Source organism: Lissotriton vulgaris, chromosome 5 (assembly GCF_964263255.1).
Source record: "Lissotriton vulgaris chromosome 5, aLisVul1.2, whole genome shotgun sequence".
Taxonomy (NCBI): domain Eukaryota; kingdom Metazoa; phylum Chordata; class Amphibia; order Caudata; family Salamandridae; genus Lissotriton; species Lissotriton vulgaris.
In genome coordinates, this window is record NC_141693.1 from 893310580 (window position 1) to 893326975 (window position 16396).

A 16396-nucleotide genomic window follows, 5' to 3' on the forward strand; every position below is an offset into this window, starting at 1 on the left:
ATGGGCGCTGCCCGCTACCTCAGCATCTTCGATCTAACGGCAGGCTATTGGCAGATCGGCCTCACACCCCGAGCACAAGAACGTTCTGCCTTCTCCACCCCCGATGGCCACTATCATTTCACGGTCATGCCCTTCGGCATGAAAAATGCCCCAGCGACTTTCCAACGGCTCGTCAATCAGGTCCTGGCGGGGCTCGAAGAGTTCAGCGCCGCCTACCTGGACGACATCGCTGTGTACAGCCACCACTGGACCGAGCACCTCCACCACCTCCAAGCAGTGTTGCAGGCCCTTCAGCGAGCTGGCCTCACGATCAAGGCCAGCAAATGTCAAATCGGACAAGGGTCAGTGACCTACCTCGGACACCAGGTGGGAAGCGGTCTAGTGGCCCCTCTACAACTGAAAATTGCCGCCATCCAGAACTGGCAGCCCCCTGTCACTCAAACTGAGGTGCGAGCCTTCCTGGGCCTCACGGGCTACTACCGAAGGTTCGTGAAAGACTATGGTACCATCGTGGGGCCCCTCACCGAACTCACGTCAAAAAATCAGCCCAAGAAGGTGAACTGGACCCCAGAGTGTCAAGCGGCCTTCGAACAGCTAAAGGCCGCCATGTGTTCCGCTCCTGTGCTCCAGGCCCCAGACTACAGCCGGGAGTTCGTCGTCCAGACGGACGCCTCCGACCAGGGCATTGGGGCGGTCCTGTCCCAGGTGAACACCGAAGGCCTTGATCAACCGGTGGCCTTCATCAGCCGGAGACTCCTACCACGGGAACAACGCTGGAGCACCATAGAGAGGGAAGCCTTCGCTGTGGTATGGGCCCTCAAGAAGCTCCGACCCTACCTTTTTGGCACCCACTTTCGGGTGCAGACTGACCACCGACCCCTGCAGTGGTTGATGCATATGCGGGGGGAAAACCCGAAACTGCTACGCTGGTCCATCTCCTTGCAAGGTATGGACTTTACCGTTGAACACCGGCCTGGATCCGACCACGCCAACGCGGATGGCCTGTCCCGGTTTTTCCGCCTCGACGAAGAGAGTCCCCAAGAGGATGGGTAACTCTCCCCGCCTTCAGCTGGGGGGGACGCATGTTGGACAGGCCACATGACGGGCCGCTCTCCCCCGGCTCGACCAAGCCCGAGCCAGTCACACAAGCACCACACCCCACCATTGCACGTCCTACGTCCCCTCAGGGACACCTGCCCTCGAGTATGATAACCTCGTGGGTCCGATCCACTGCCGACCCATGCGCCCAGCCAGGGCCGCCATCTTGGACACTTCGCCACGAGGCCGCCTGGCCCCCGATCGACCTCAACCCTGGGCCTAGCCCGGCCTCAGACATTCCGGCACCACCCTCCACCCAGGAGGTGAGCGAGCTACTTGGCCAGTCAATGGGAGAAAGAGGTGTCGATGGTTCTCCCCCGGCCAGTGCCGCTCGCCCATCGCCTCCCCGGGCGCTGGCTCCACCCCCCTGCTGGGTGTCTGGACTCCCTCATCCCGGACCTCCCGACCTCCAAGTGCGAGGGTCCGGACATCAAAGCACGCCAGCCCTATAACTGGGGCAGCTCCAGAACAGGAAGGCAGTTGTATCTTGGAGTCGAGAGACGAAAGAAGAACTCATCCTGGACGGCCTACTGGCGCTGCCGTAGCCCTGTCCTGTGCACCATCATCCTGCCTGTTGGCGCTGCCACAGCCGTCGTAACCTTCATCCTTCACCGTCGTCCGGATCTGCTGGCGAGGCCGCGGACCGTTGTAACCGTCATCTGCATCGGGACCTGCTTGGCTTCTCCACGGCCCGTCGACCATCCTTCATCCATCTCGGGACCTGCTTGGCTTCTCCACGGCCCGTCGACCATCCTTCATCCCTCTCGGGACCTGCTTGGCTCCTCCACGGCCCGATCAGCAAACACGCCGAGCTCGAGGATTGAGAGCTATTGAACTCATTGGTAACTAAGACTGTCCCGCTACCCTTTTCCTCATCCAGAGATCAGAACCGAGGGGACCCCTGAGTCCAGACCTCCTTGTATGATATCAACGTAACCTAAGAATTGCATATAAAATCTCGTTAACCTTCAATCTTGTGTGGTGTCCGTCTGTGGGGGGGAAGTTACTTATCTGTACAGTCGTTGGAGTCGGCTCTCCCTGGAGACCTCTCCCCGTAACCTCGGCCGACCCTCCCGGTCCGTCTAACAGCGCTTGGTTACGCAGAATGCGTGTCCCCGCGCTGAACTGTAACACTCTGAAGGAGAAGTAAGGGGGGGAGCCCACTTATTTTGAAAAGAGGTGAGTTTTTAGTTTCCTCCGGAAACTAGATTCGGAGGGGTCCAAACGGAGATTAAGTGGTAGAGCATTCCAGCTTTTTGCCACCAGGTCATCCACCCTGCCTTAGTTTAAAACTCGTATTGAATAGCATGTTCCCTAATACTCATACTCTGTAGCGTTCCCTAGTACCCTATGGTGCTTACCCTAATCCATAATTACATTCTGGCTTTAATCTTGATTATTGATGTTCTGATTTGTATCTGCCTTATATTCATGAAATATTCATTCTAAACTTACTCTATATAAACTTTTGAAAACCCATCAGGTGGTTGTGGTCATTAAATATCACAAAGTGTTATTGAATGTACTGAATGTGTAAGGTATTCTACTCTTTTAGGAATCTTGTTACCTGTCCACTGCTAGCTCCTGATCCATCAGGAGAAATGTGCCTGTGGTAAGTCAGGTACATGAACAGTAGTAGTGAGAGAGTCACCCTCTGAATTACTCATAGTAGCGTGGAAAAATCACCCGGTTCATGCAAAACGCAGTCATCATATGCACGTCAGGGCCCAGTGCGTGGAAATTGGCAAACTAGTGACTCGGGTGACCTACGCGCTCTATCACTTACAGTATCCAGAGTCATACAAATAAAGTTAGAATCTAGGAAGCTGAGAAATAGGTAAATTCAAGTCGGCATGCACGGGTCGATCCATGCTATATAAAGGCTGTCATAGGCCGATTGCCATATTGAAAATCAAATGTAACTCTAGACCCAAATAGGAATACGCTAACAGATCTCTGGGTGCAATGAGTAATGTTTTAGCATAGACTAGCCAAAGTTCATCAACTTCCAAAGCAGGGGAGTTGTTTGGACACCTCGTGGCATACGCCCTGTGTACATGGTCGACGTTGCGTGTAGCAGGGGTTACCACGTTGTGTACAGGATCTGGCTGCAGACCATGTCCTCAAGGTAATCCCTGTTGCGCACGGCCAAAGAAATATGAACCCATTGCTGACCGACCACACAGGAGGTCAGGAAGAGTAGAATGAGAAACTAGGGAGCTGAATGTAGTATAAACAACTACAACAACAAAAACAACAAAAAAAGACTCTAAAAACAACTTTAAGACTAAATTATTGTTTCTTTTGGTCCTAAAACATTACATGTGTTATAACAACAACAAAAAAATCAAATTTCCAGGAAAAACAGCTCAATAGTGTTGCTGTTACAAAACGAAACTTGAAAACCACCGAAATTGGGAAATTGGATACGTATGTTTAACTTCACAAACCTCACCATGTCTTGCGTAAAGTTCACTTTCACTTTGAGTTCAGACTTAATAGATAAACGTTCAAAACTGTTCAGAAACAAAATGTGTTTCGATTTATATCTCAGATTCAGACAGAATGCAAGTGAGATATATATACGGACTCAACATCTATGTAGAGCCATCACTTACTTGTCTCTCTCCCGGGAATTCCTACTTTTGTATCCATGATTGTAGAAAAATAAGCCATTTGGAATTTTAAACAGTTCATTAAATGCCCGTATTTGAATGTTTTACTTAAAAGATATTTCGATGCTGCAGATGAAGCTTGAGCTCTTAGTTCATGACCTTGTCTGTTGTTCTGCTCTGTCTCAGCTCTCACTATGAACTTGGTTACTTTCCCACCTATCTCGCAATTTGTGACCTAAGACCCCTGAACAAATGTACTGTGCGTGCCGTGTAGAATAGATGAACTCATAAGTTGCTGGGTCGCCTACTAACTACACCGCCTCTCTCTCCCCCCCCTTTGCTGGCATGGTTAGGTCTCGTGCACAGACCGGAAAACCTCTGGGTTAAACTGTAATACTCGTCTTGGAAAGGGTACAAAGTAGAAGCCGACAAAAGATGTGATAGAATTGCGGTACAGGTGCATGCTCAGAATAATACCCTTTGTTGTTTGCAGGCGTTCTTACCTTTTCCTTTTATCCGTCTTGGAAGGCAAAGTGTGAAAGAAGAGGGCTGCAGGCAAGGGTTCGATCACCAGGCTATTGCTCCGCAGACAGTAAAGTGTCAGTCCCTTCACACAGAGAACTTGCGAAGCTTACACCTTTTCCTGCTTCTTCAGTTTGAATATCGCGGCTGTGTGTTCAGACGTCACTTCCTATTCTCTTACGTCTAGACCGAAACTAGCAGCAATCAGGCAGTATCAGGTAGGACAATAGAAAGAGGACTGTGACGCCTCTTGGGCAGCCATTTTGGACCGGGTTGATGTTTTCAACGAGCCTTGGGCGCCGCGAACACATTGTCACCAAGCACATGCCCGGGATTTAAAAGGCTGTGTTTTTATTGCATTCTTTACAATCGTTCTAATTTGGTGGCGTGGCGGAGCCACATAAATCACTCGTCATTCGTCTGGAAAGCTGTCAGCTTATTGCGGTCTCAGCAAGAGTTTGGCATTTGCAGGCTCCCTGATTTCCTGGCTGTCTTGGAAAACCAAAACAATCTGGACCCCATACACAGTAACATTTAAAATAACGCACTTTATTCATCAGTGATATGCAGTGTTGCATTGAGTAATGTTGAGGAACGCTCATTTTTCAAAACGTTTTTGGGCACATTGCGAACTCTGGCATGCTTTTAAAGTTATCAGGAAGGCATTTTATGAATAGCTTTTTGCATGTACTTAATGACGCAGGGTGTTTTTGGATTCATGCTTAGTTTAAAAAGAGAGCCTGTACAAATAATTGCATACACTGCCATCTAGAATAAGCAACTTCCTTTACGAACAATCTGTGTAAGCACCCTTTTTGTTGGTGAAAGACTCGTATTAAATACAAAGTATAAAAAACACCGGTGCCTGAAAAATGCTCTAACGTCTTCTCGCAGTGAAACCACAGACTATCATCTGACACCTTTATTGTTCTGTATTTTTTACAAGGGCAGATAATATATTGGAAGTCTGGGACAGTTCATTTCCAGTCTCCCACCAGTGTGCTGCTGCCTAGTGCCTTATCAGAAGGACGCACTATTCCTGCCCAGCCTCGCACACACTACCAAACACTTAAATTAAGTTATTAAGTTAATAACCACAGACCACACTGAGGAGAACTGTAAATAAAAGGGAAAGACCTGATATTTAAAGCGGTTGTACTTAGTCTGTGCAAAACTAAATTAGAAGGCATGAAAGGGTTGTAAGTAAACTTCTGAAACCATGAATTTATGGGTTCTAAGCATTACCATTGTGGAAGCCCCCAATAACCACAGCATTCAGTTGTGAAGTTTTAATTACTTTAATCACCGGAGCGCCGGGAACAGCTTCTCTCCCCTTCCCGCGGTCGGCGCCAATGACCTAAGATGGCCGCCTTCCGCTTCCGGTCCCGCCCTTCCGTTTCCTGTCTCCGTGACGCTAGACCGTCACCACATATCTCCCCCCTTTTATGCAATGCCAAACAAAGTTTCTAGTCCTTACTTGTAGTCCATTTCAAAGTCTTTGAACCTTACCGGGACCTTCACTGTCCTTCCGGCTCTCGTCTTCCTCACTCCATCTCCTTCTCTTCCACTCTGCACTTCTCCTTTGCTCCTTCCGCCTGCTTCCTCCTTGCCACTTTCCATCACCTCCTTGTCCGAACTTTCCTTGCTCCCGCCTTCCATTCCTTCCTCTGCTCTGTATTCTCCATTTCCTTCCGTGCTGTACTCTCCTACTTGCCCCCTTCCTTCTTCTACATCTTCCTTGTACCTTCCGTTACTTTCTCCTTCTCCTTCGTCTACATTCTCAGTGTCTTCCTCCAACTCTCCTCCCCACTTAAGGATCTTGCTGCATTTTGCCATTCTGTCCTGTGACCATACTTTGCCGTCACTGAGCAAGGCCGATCGGGCATATGGTTCAATCACTCGCAGGGGCGGTGAGAACTTGCTTTCCCCTTTCCTTTTCAAGATGGCTGATTTTACCTTGACCCAGTCACCTTTCTCCAACTCCACTCTTTGCACATTATGCCTTTTGTTGAAATGCTCAGTGTACACATCTCGTGCCCTCTCTAAGTTCTTTCTGACCACCACCGGTGACCACTTACTTTGCACCACCAATTTTTTCCAGGCCATGTTGTCCTTCGTGAAGGCATCTCTTCCTCCCAACACTTTGAACGGGCTGTACCCCATGTTCCCCGGGGTTATTCGTTAGGCCCATAACATTTTCAGTAATTCTCTCTCCCAGTCCAGTCCGTCATCAATAGCCGCTTGTATGGTGCCCATTATCACTCGATTAAAGCATTCAACCTGGCCGTTGCCTGCTGGGTGATAGATGGGGGTGTGATTCACCTCAATTCCATTTCGGGTAGTGAACTCTTCCCACTTAGGAGACACGAACTGCGGTCCGTTGTCGCAAGTGATGACCTTAGGGATTCCTTCCCTGATGAAGACATTTCGCAGAAAGTCTACCACTGCCTCCGTGTCCACCTTCTCCTCAATGGCCACTTCAGGCCATTTAGAATACCTATCGACAATAACGATTGCGCACTTCTGAACTCCGTCTTTGTTGAGCACGGGTCCCATAATGTCCACCGACACCATTTCCCATGGTTCTTCCGGCACCGGGAACTTTCCTAACGCAGGTCTCATAACGCTCTGGGATTTATCGGCCTTTGCACAAGACTCACATGCTCTCACATATCTCTCGACTTGGGCGTCTATGGCCGGCCACCAGTACGCCTGTCTGGCCAGGGCCTTGGTTTTGGTGATTCCCTGGTGCCCTTCATGTAGGATTGCCATCAAGTGTTCGATTATGCCTTGCGGTGGAACCACTTTGTCGCCTCTTAGAAGGAACACCGGGTTCTCTGCCAGAGATAGCTCATCTCTTACCTCCCAGTATCGTCTTAGTGCCTCCTTCAGGTGTCTCTTTTCTTGCCATCCGTGGGTGACATACCCCTTGATAACTTCCGTGTCTTCATCTGCCTTGTAGGCCTCCTCCCAGTCTTGTGCACTAATTACTCTTTCCATGTCCTGAACAGTGGCCACTACGTATCCTTCCCACTGCGGTTGTACTTGTTCGTTCACTTCTTCCATGGCCGCCGCTCGACTCAAAAAATCGGCTACTTTGTTCTGTGGCCCTGGTATATGTTCAACTTCATAAACAAAGTCTAACAGACGCAGTGTCATTTTGGCAATTCTCGGTGTGGCATGTGCATGACCGCTGGACGTCAGCACCTTGATCAAAGGTTTGTGGTCCGTCCTCACCAGGAATTTCTCACCCCATAGGTATTACCTAAATCTCTCCATCGCCCATACAACAGCCAGCATCTCTTTCTCTATGACGCTAAACTTCTCTTTGTTGGGCGCCAAAGACCTCGAGGCAAAACACACTGTGGATGTCTCCCCGCTCTCCGACTGCTGCATGCTGCATTAGCACTGCTCCCAGGCCACGGTCACTTGCGTCTGTTGTCAGCACAGAATCCGCATCAGGATCAAATCCCTTGAGGGGAATGGCTTCGCTCATCTCTCTTTTCAGAGTTTCGAATTCCTTTTGTTCTTCCTGGTTCCACTGAAATCCGTTCCTCTCCTTCAAAAGTTGCCGTAAGTGATGGGTTTTTGTGGCAAAGTGGGGAATAAATTTGCTGTAAAATTCAGTCATTCCTATGAACGACCTGACATCCTCCTTCTTGCTCGGGGCTGGTGCGTCCATGATGGCTTGCATGTTGGTTCTTTTTGGTTCAATCCCCTTTCCACTCACTTCGTGCCCCAGGTATGTGACAGATTGCACCCCGAACTTGCATTTAGACCATTCAGCAGTCAATCCATTTTCTTGCAGGGTATGTAGTACCATGTGCAGCTTCTCATCGTGTTCCATTTTTGTTCCCCCCTGACCAGAATGTCGTCCTGGAAGAACTGGATCCCTTTTTCTCTCCTAAATAACTTGTGCATCAGTTTTTGGAGCACTGCAGCCGCTGAGCCAGGCCAAACGGCATCCTTACAAACTTGTAACAGCCGAAGGGGGTTATGAACGAGGTGAGGTGTGTGCATGAAGGTTGCAACTTGACTTGGTGGTAGGCAGATGACAAGTCTATTGTGGAAAACCACCTTTTGCCTTTAGTCTTAGCCAACATCTCGCTGATGCGAGGTAAGGGAAACTTGTCAACCAGGATGTTTTTATTGAGTTCTCTGAGGTCGACACATAGCCTCACCTTGCCGTTCGGTTTCTGTGCTACCACCAGAGGCGAAAGCCATTCCACACTCTCAATGGCTCTTATGGCCCCTTCCTTTTCTAGTCTGTCAAGTTCTGTTTGAACCGCTTCTCTGCACCGGAACGGGATGTTCCTCACCTTGTGGACAACAGGAACCGCTCCTTCTTTCAGCTTTATGAGATGTCTGTACTTGATCAGCTCTCCAATTTGTCAGTTGAAGACCTTGGGGTAAGCCTTATGCCTGGATCCTCCTTTGTCCTCCCCTTCCATGTCCATTAGTAAAATCTTCTCTGTTCCTCCTGGATTCAACAGTATGCCTAGTGCAGCTTGGTCCTTCCAGCTGAGCACTTATGGCCCTTTTTCGGCAATGTATAATTTGCAGTTCGCCTGGCGTCCTCTGAATTCAAACAATAAGGGGCAGTACCCTAACATTGGAATTCTCTGCCCAGTGTACGTTACTGGTCTTACATCCATTTGGCGTAATTCATGTTCTCTTTGGGCCCCGAACTTCTCTTCCCAGATCTTCCTCTGTATTATCGAGATGGGTGCTCCGCTATCAGCGATCATTTCCATCGACACTCCTCCTATGCTCATTGTAAGCTTTGATTAACAAAAGGGGGTGGTGATGAACAGAGTGTCTGAATTGAGCAGACCACTCTTACCCAGTCCAAAGATCAGGGCTTGATCCATCACCGTTATTTATCTCACTGCCCCATCCCAGTTCAGAACCTGGCTATGTGCAAATCAGTCTGTCCCTGGCCCAGTGCATCATGGGAACAGGGCAGACTAAACTACCAAGCCAATTCTTTACCAGAAAGGAGACAAGCTACCGGGGACCGGTTTCTGGCATTCCAGCCTCTTCGGCCCGGCTTGCTTGAATCCTGATGGAGCAGTGAGAAAGGGACTCATGTCTGAGTATACCCTGCCACACCTATAGTGGCCAAAATCGATTAACAAAAGGGGGTGGTGATGAACAGAGTGTCTGAATTGAGCAGACCACTCTTACCCAGTCCAAAGATCAGGGCTTGATCCATCACCGTTATTTATCTCACTGCCCCATCCCAGCTCAGAACCTGGCTATATGCAAATCAGTCTGTCCCTGGCCCAGTGCATCATGGGAACAGGGCAGACTAAACTACCAAGCCAATTCTTTACCAGAAAGGAGACAAGCTACCGGGGACCGGTTTCTGGCATTTCAGCCTCTTCGGCCCGGCTTGCTTGAATCCTGATGGAGCAGTGAGAAAGGGACTCATGTCTGAGTATACCCTGCCACACCTATAGTGGCCAAAATCGATTAACAAAAGGGGGTGGTGATGAACAGAGTGTCTGAATTGAGCAGACCACTCTTACCCAGTCCAAAGATCAGGGCTTGATCCATCACCGTTATTTATCTCACTGCCCCATCCCAGCTCAGAACCTGGCTATATGCAAATCAGTCTGTCCCTGGCCCAGTGCATCATGGGAACAGGGCAGACTAAACTACCAAGCCAATTCTTTACCAGAAAGGAGACAAGCTACCGGGGACCGGTTTCTGGCATTTCAGCCTCTTCGGCCCGGCTTGCTTGAATCCTGATGGAGCAGTGAGAAAGGGACTCATGTCTGAGTATACCCTGCCACACCTATAGTGGCCAAAATCGATTAACAAAAGGGGGTGGTGATGAACAGAGTGTCTGAATTGAGCAGACCACTCTTACCCAGTCCAAAGATCAGGGCTTGATCCATCACCGTTATTTATCTCACTGCCCCATCCCAGCTCAGAACCTGGCTATATGCAAATCAGTCTGTCCCTGGCCCAGTGCATCATGGGAACAGGGCAGACTAAACTACCAAGCCAATTCTTTACCAGAAAGGAGACAAGCTACCGGGGACCGGTTTCTGGCATTTCAGCCTCTTCGGCCCGGCTTGCTTGAATCCTGATGGAGCAGTGAGAAAGGGACTCATGTCTGAGTATACCCTGCCACACCTATAGTGGCCAAAATCGATTAACAAAAGGGGGTGGTGATGAACAGAGTGTCTGAATTGAGCAGACCACTCTTACCCAGTCCAAAGATCAGGGCTTGATCCATCACCGTTATTTATCTCACTGCCCCATCCCAGCTCAGAACCTGGCTATATGCAAATCAGTCTGTCCCTGGCCCAGTGCATCATGGGAACAGGGCAGACTAAACTACCAAGCCAATTCTTTACCAGAAAGGAGACAAGCTACCGGGGACCGGTTTCTGGCATTTCAGCCTCTTCGGCCCGGCTTGCTTGAATCCTGATGGAGCAGTGAGAAAGGGACTCATGTCTGAGTATACCCTGCCACACCTATAGTGGCCAAAATCGATTAACAAAAGGGGGTGGTGATGAACAGAGTGTCTGAATTGAGCAGACCACTCTTACCCAGTCCAAAGATCAGGGCTTGATCCATCACCGTTATTTATCTCACTGCCCCATCCCAGCTCAGAACCTGGCTATATGCAAATCAGTCTGTCCCTGGCCCAGTGCATCATGGGAACAGGGCAGACTAAACTACCAAGCCAATTCTTTACCAGAAAGGAGACAAGCTACCGGGGACCGGTTTCTGGCATTTCAGCCTCTTCGGCCCGGCTTGCTTGAATCCTGATGGAGCAGTGAGAAAGGGACTCATGTCTGAGTATACCCTGCCACACCTATAGTGGCCAAAATCGATTAACAAAAGGGGGTGGTGATGAACAGAGTGTCTGAATTGAGCAGACCACTCTTACCCAGTCCAAAGATCAGGGCTTGATCCATCACCGTTATTTATCTCACTGCCCCATCCCAGCTCAGAACCTGGCTATATGCAAATCAGTCTGTCCCTGGCCCAGTGCATCATGGGAACAGGGCAGACTAAACTACCAAGCCAATTCTTTACCAGAAAGGAGACAAGCTACCGGGGACCGGTTTCTGGCATTTCAGCCTCTTCGGCCCGGCTTGCTTGAATCCTGATGGAGCAGTGAGAAAGGGACTCATGTCTGAGTATACCCTGCCACACCTATAGTGGCCAAAATCGATTAACAAAAGGGGGTGGTGATGAACAGAGTGTCTGAATTGAGCAGACCACTCTTACCCAGTCCAAAGATCAGGGCTTGATCCATCACCGTTATTTATCTCACTGCCCCATCCCAGCTCAGAACCTGGCTATATGCAAATCAGTCTGTCCCTGGCCCAGTGCATCATGGGAACAGGGCAGACTAAACTACCAAGCCAATTCTTTACCAGAAAGGAGACAAGCTACCGGGGACCGGTTTCTGGCATTTCAGCCTCTTCGGCCCGGCTTGCTTGAATCCTGATGGAGCAGTGAGAAAGGGACTCATGTCTGAGTATACCCTGCCACACCTATAGTGGCCAAAATCGATTAACAAAAGGGGGTGGTGATGAACAGAGTGTCTGAATTGAGCAGACCACTCTTACCCAGTCCAAAGATCAGGGCTTGATCCATCACCGTTATTTATCTCACTGCCCCATCCCAGCTCAGAACCTGGCTATATGCAAATCAGTCTGTCCCTGGCCCAGTGCATCATGGGAACAGGGCAGACTAAACTACCAAGCCAATTCTTTACCAGAAAGGAGACAAGCTACCGGGGACCGGTTTCTGGCATTTCAGCCTCTTCGGCCCGGCTTGCTTGAATCCTGATGGAGCAGTGAGAAAGGGACTCATGTCTGAGTATACCCTGCCACACCTATAGTGGCCAAAATCGATTAACAAAAGGGGGTGATGATGAACAGAGTGTCTGAATTGAGCAGACCACTCTTACCCAGTCCAAAGATCAGGGCTTGATCCATCACCGTTATTTATCTCACTGCCCCATCCCAGCTCAGAACCTGGCTATATGCAAATCAGTCTGTCCCTGGCCCAGTGCATCATGGGAACAAGGCAGACTAAACTACCAAGCCAATTCTTTACCAGAAAGGAGACAAGCTACCGGGGACCGGTTTCTGGCATTTCAGCCTCTTCGGCCCGGCTTGCTTGAATCCTGATGGAGCAGTGAGAAAGGGACTCATGTCTGAGTATACCCTGCCACACCTATAGTGGCCAAAATCGATTAACAAAAGGGGGTGGTGATGAACAGAGTGTCTGAATTGAGCAGACCACTCTTACCCAGTCCAAAGATCAGGGCTTGATCCATCACCGTTATTTATCTCACTGCCCCATCCCAGCTCAGAACCTGGCTATATGCAAATCAGTCTGTCCCTGGCCCAGTGCATCATGGGAACAGGGCAGACTAAACTACCAAGCCAATTCTTTACCAGAAAGGAGACAAGCTACCGGGGACCGGTTTCTGGCATTTCAGCCTCTTCGGCCCGGCTTGCTTGAATCCTGATGGAGCAGTGAGAAAGGGACTCATGTCTGAGTATACCCTGCCACACCTATAGTGGCCAAAATCGATTAACAAAAGGGGGTGGTGATGAACAGAGTGTCTGAATTGAGCAGACCACTCTTACCCAGTCCAAAGATCAGGGCTTGATCCATCACCGTTATTTATCTCACTGCCCCATCCCAGCTCAGAACCTGGCTATATGCAAATCAGTCTGTCCCTGGCCCAGTGCATCATGGGAACAGGGCAGACTAAACTACCAAGCCAATTCTTTACCAGAAAGGAGACAAGCTACCGGGGACCGGTTTCTGGCATTTCAGCCTCTTCGGCCCGGCTTGCTTGAATCCTGATGGAGCAGTGAGAAAGGGACTCATGTCTGAGTATACCCTGCCACACCTATAGTGGCCAAAATCGATTAACAAAAGGGGGTGGTGATGAACAGAGTGTCTGAATTGAGCAGACCACTCTTACCCAGTCCAAAGATCAGGGCTTGATCCATCACCGTTATTTATCTCACTGCCCCATCCCAGCTCAGAACCTGGCTATATGCAAATCAGTCTGTCCCTGGCCCAGTGCATCATGGGAACAGGGCAGACTAAACTACCAAGCCAATTCTTTACCAGAAAGGAGACAAGCTACCGGGGACCGGTTTCTGGCATTTCAGCCTCTTCGGCCCGGCTTGCTTGAATCCTGATGGAGCAGTGAGAAAGGGACTCATGTCTGAGTATACCCTGCCACACTGTCGTGATCAGACGGGATTGCAAGCAGCGCAAGAACACGCATGCGCCACTAACCTTGCGTCCAATGCCAGCAGAGACGACACGAAGATAGTCCTCAAAGCCTCTCCCCATATAACTCACAACACTGGGTAATTCACCACTGTGTGAGGAAATCTGGAGGGAGGCCAAGAGGTGATTGATAAGGGGACTTCTTTGGTTCCTCACCCTTCCGAGGTCAAGGCAATCAAGGGAGGCTTGGGGATGGACAGTACTGCAAGTGGAGGGAAAAGACAAACAACAGGCTTTTAGTACCACGACTGTTGTTGCCCTTCCCAATGTCCCCCTTAGCGCTTAACTCACCAAGAGTTTTGCTTCTTCTGTCTGTTGAATGCACAGGGGAATCAGAAGCAGTTACAATGGCCCAAAGTGTAGGGGAAGTTACGTCACTTCTCAAATATAACATTCACTTCAATCGTGATGTAGAATGATAGTACTTGTCTCAGGAAGGTAGACGTTAATATCACGTCTTAAGCAGCACCACAATACTTCTTGTGGAACTGGCCGTAACCAAAATGGTAAATCTTTCTTCAATATACGAGCGCTGGGAGGTATCAAGGAAATAGGCTTTCCCCCCACGCTCGTTGAGCTAAAGTGATTTAAATCTCAGAAATGAAATGACTCATAGTAACAGAAATGAGGAGGCGAACCCGCTCTCCTCGCAATACTTGCGGTGCGTAGATACTGGCTTGTGCCCCGCTTCCGCGATGAAAAGAAACTGGCAGGCTCTATTCCGACGAGGCGTGAGTGCAGGCTTTGACCGCGCTGGCTCTTCGTCGGCTCAGGAACACCCACGGAGGCTGACCGCGCTGGCTCTTCGTCGGCGCTGGCAGCCTTTCACTCTATGACCGCGCTGGCTCTTCGTCGGCTCAGGAACACCCACGGAGGCTGACCGCGCTGGCTCTTCGTCGGCGCTGGCAGTCACAGGAACGCGTACTCCGCTCTTCTCTTCTTTCGACTCTATCCAACTCAGACATCAACAGGAAAGGAAACGGAATAACTCGGAACAACATTGACAAGCACTGGTCAGTTACATGGGAGGACCTTATATAGCGTCCGCCCACTTCTCTGATTCCTGGCGCCGCATTGCCCTCTGGTACCAGTAGTTCTTCCATTTGGGAAGCACAATGTAAACATACTTGTTCTTCTTCGTTCTGGCTTGTGTGATCGCTACAGTACCCCCTCTCGAGGACCGCCGTCCCGGCGGACGACCTGGTTTTCCAGGATTGTTGTCATGAAACTGCGCCAATAAGTCCGGACAATGTAGATTTGCAACAGGTTCCCAGGTACGGTCCTCAGGGCCATACCCTTTCCAATCAACCAAGTATTGGATTCTCCCTCGCACCATCCGGGAATCTAAGATAGATGCGACCTCGTACTCATCCTGACCTTCGATCTCCAGAGGAAGAGGACGTTCTGGCACCCGGACGTCAGGAAGGCATGGGCGAAGAAGCGACACGTGAAACACAGGATGTATCGACCATGACACAGGAAGAGAAAGCTTCATGGCCACCGGATTTATCACCTTACTGATACTATAGGGACCGATAAACTTTGGCTTTAGTTTACTGATTCCTTTCAAATGCAGGTTCCGTGTAGACAGCCATACCTTGTCCCCCTGTTTATACGCGGGCTCTAGGGAGCGATTGGTATCTGCATAACGCTTCTGGGCTTTTTGGGCGGTTTCTAAGCAATGTCTCGCATCGATCAAAATAGCCCGAAGATGGGCATGATGTTCCTGAACCGTTGGTACCGATGAGGTGGCAGGCCATTCAAAAGGAAGCACGGTAGGATGAAAACCATTCAAGCAGAAGAACGGAGAACAACACAAGGTGGAATGCTCTGCGTTATTATAGGCGAACTCCGCCAACCACAAAAGGGTGGTCCAGTCAGCCGTGCTTTGTAAGGTAAAACAACGGAGGTATTGTTCAAGTGTTTGATTGAGTCTCTCCGTTTTTCCATCCGTTTGCGGATGGTAACTAGAGGAGAGGCGTGCATCGATTTGGAGCAATGTACATAGAGCCTTCCAGAAATGTGAAGTGAATTGCGTTCCACGATCAGTGATCAACACACTAGGCAAGCCATGCAACCGTACGACATGTTGTAGGAACACCTTCGCCAATTCAAAGGAGGAAGGGAGACCGGGCAAGGATATGAAATGTCCCATTTTTGTGAGATGATCAACCACCACCAATATAACAGTCTGGCCTTCACATGGGGGCATCTCCACGATAAAGTCCATAGACACGGTATGCCAGGGTTTGGGTGGTATCGGCAAAGGTTGTAGTAGTCCCGAAGGTTTAGCATGACTAGACTTCCCTTGGGCACAAACAGCGCAATTCTTAATGTATTCTTTCACGTCGGCTCTAAGACCAGGCCACCAAAACGATCGTTCCACTGCAGCAATGGTTTTGTGTATTCCCATGTGTCCGCCTAATACCGAGTCATGAGCCCATTGTAACACCTGTAGTTGTAAAACGCTTTGGGGTATGTATAATGCATGGAAATGGTATGCAAGTTGATCTTTCTCACAGCGATGCGCTGGATCTTCCTGTATCCAGGAGGGAACGTCCAAAGCAGACAGGGCAACTTTGCAATCCTCCAGAAAATCCTTGGAAGTGATTAAGGCTACTGATTCCTCCCGTATGTGTGTTTCCTTAAGGATGTTCGGTGGATCAGTGGGAGCAGTGACCTCCTCATCTTCCAGCCTTGATAGCGCATCTGCTTTCCCGTTACGTGTTCCAGGTCTGAACTTAATCACAAAATCAAAGTCGGAAAAGAAGAGAGTCCACCTTAACTGGCGAGGGGTCAATGCTTTTGCTGTCTTGAGGAACAATAGATTACGATGATCCGTAATAATTTCCACTGTATGCAAGGCCCCTAGA

General features: G+C 49.5%; 1 protein-coding gene across 2 annotated transcripts in view; it reads right to left on the bottom strand.

Moving 5' to 3' along the window:
- CEP55 (centrosomal protein 55) overlaps positions 1–4491 on the bottom strand; it is a 236993-nt gene extending 232502 nt beyond the window's left edge. For both annotated transcript variants that reach the window (XM_086922486.1, XM_086922485.1), the window contains exon 1: positions 4217–4491. The gene's annotated coding sequence lies outside the window, so the exon portion shown is untranslated. The remainder of the gene's footprint in view (positions 1–4216) is intronic.
- Positions 4492–16396: the final 11905 nt, after the last annotated feature.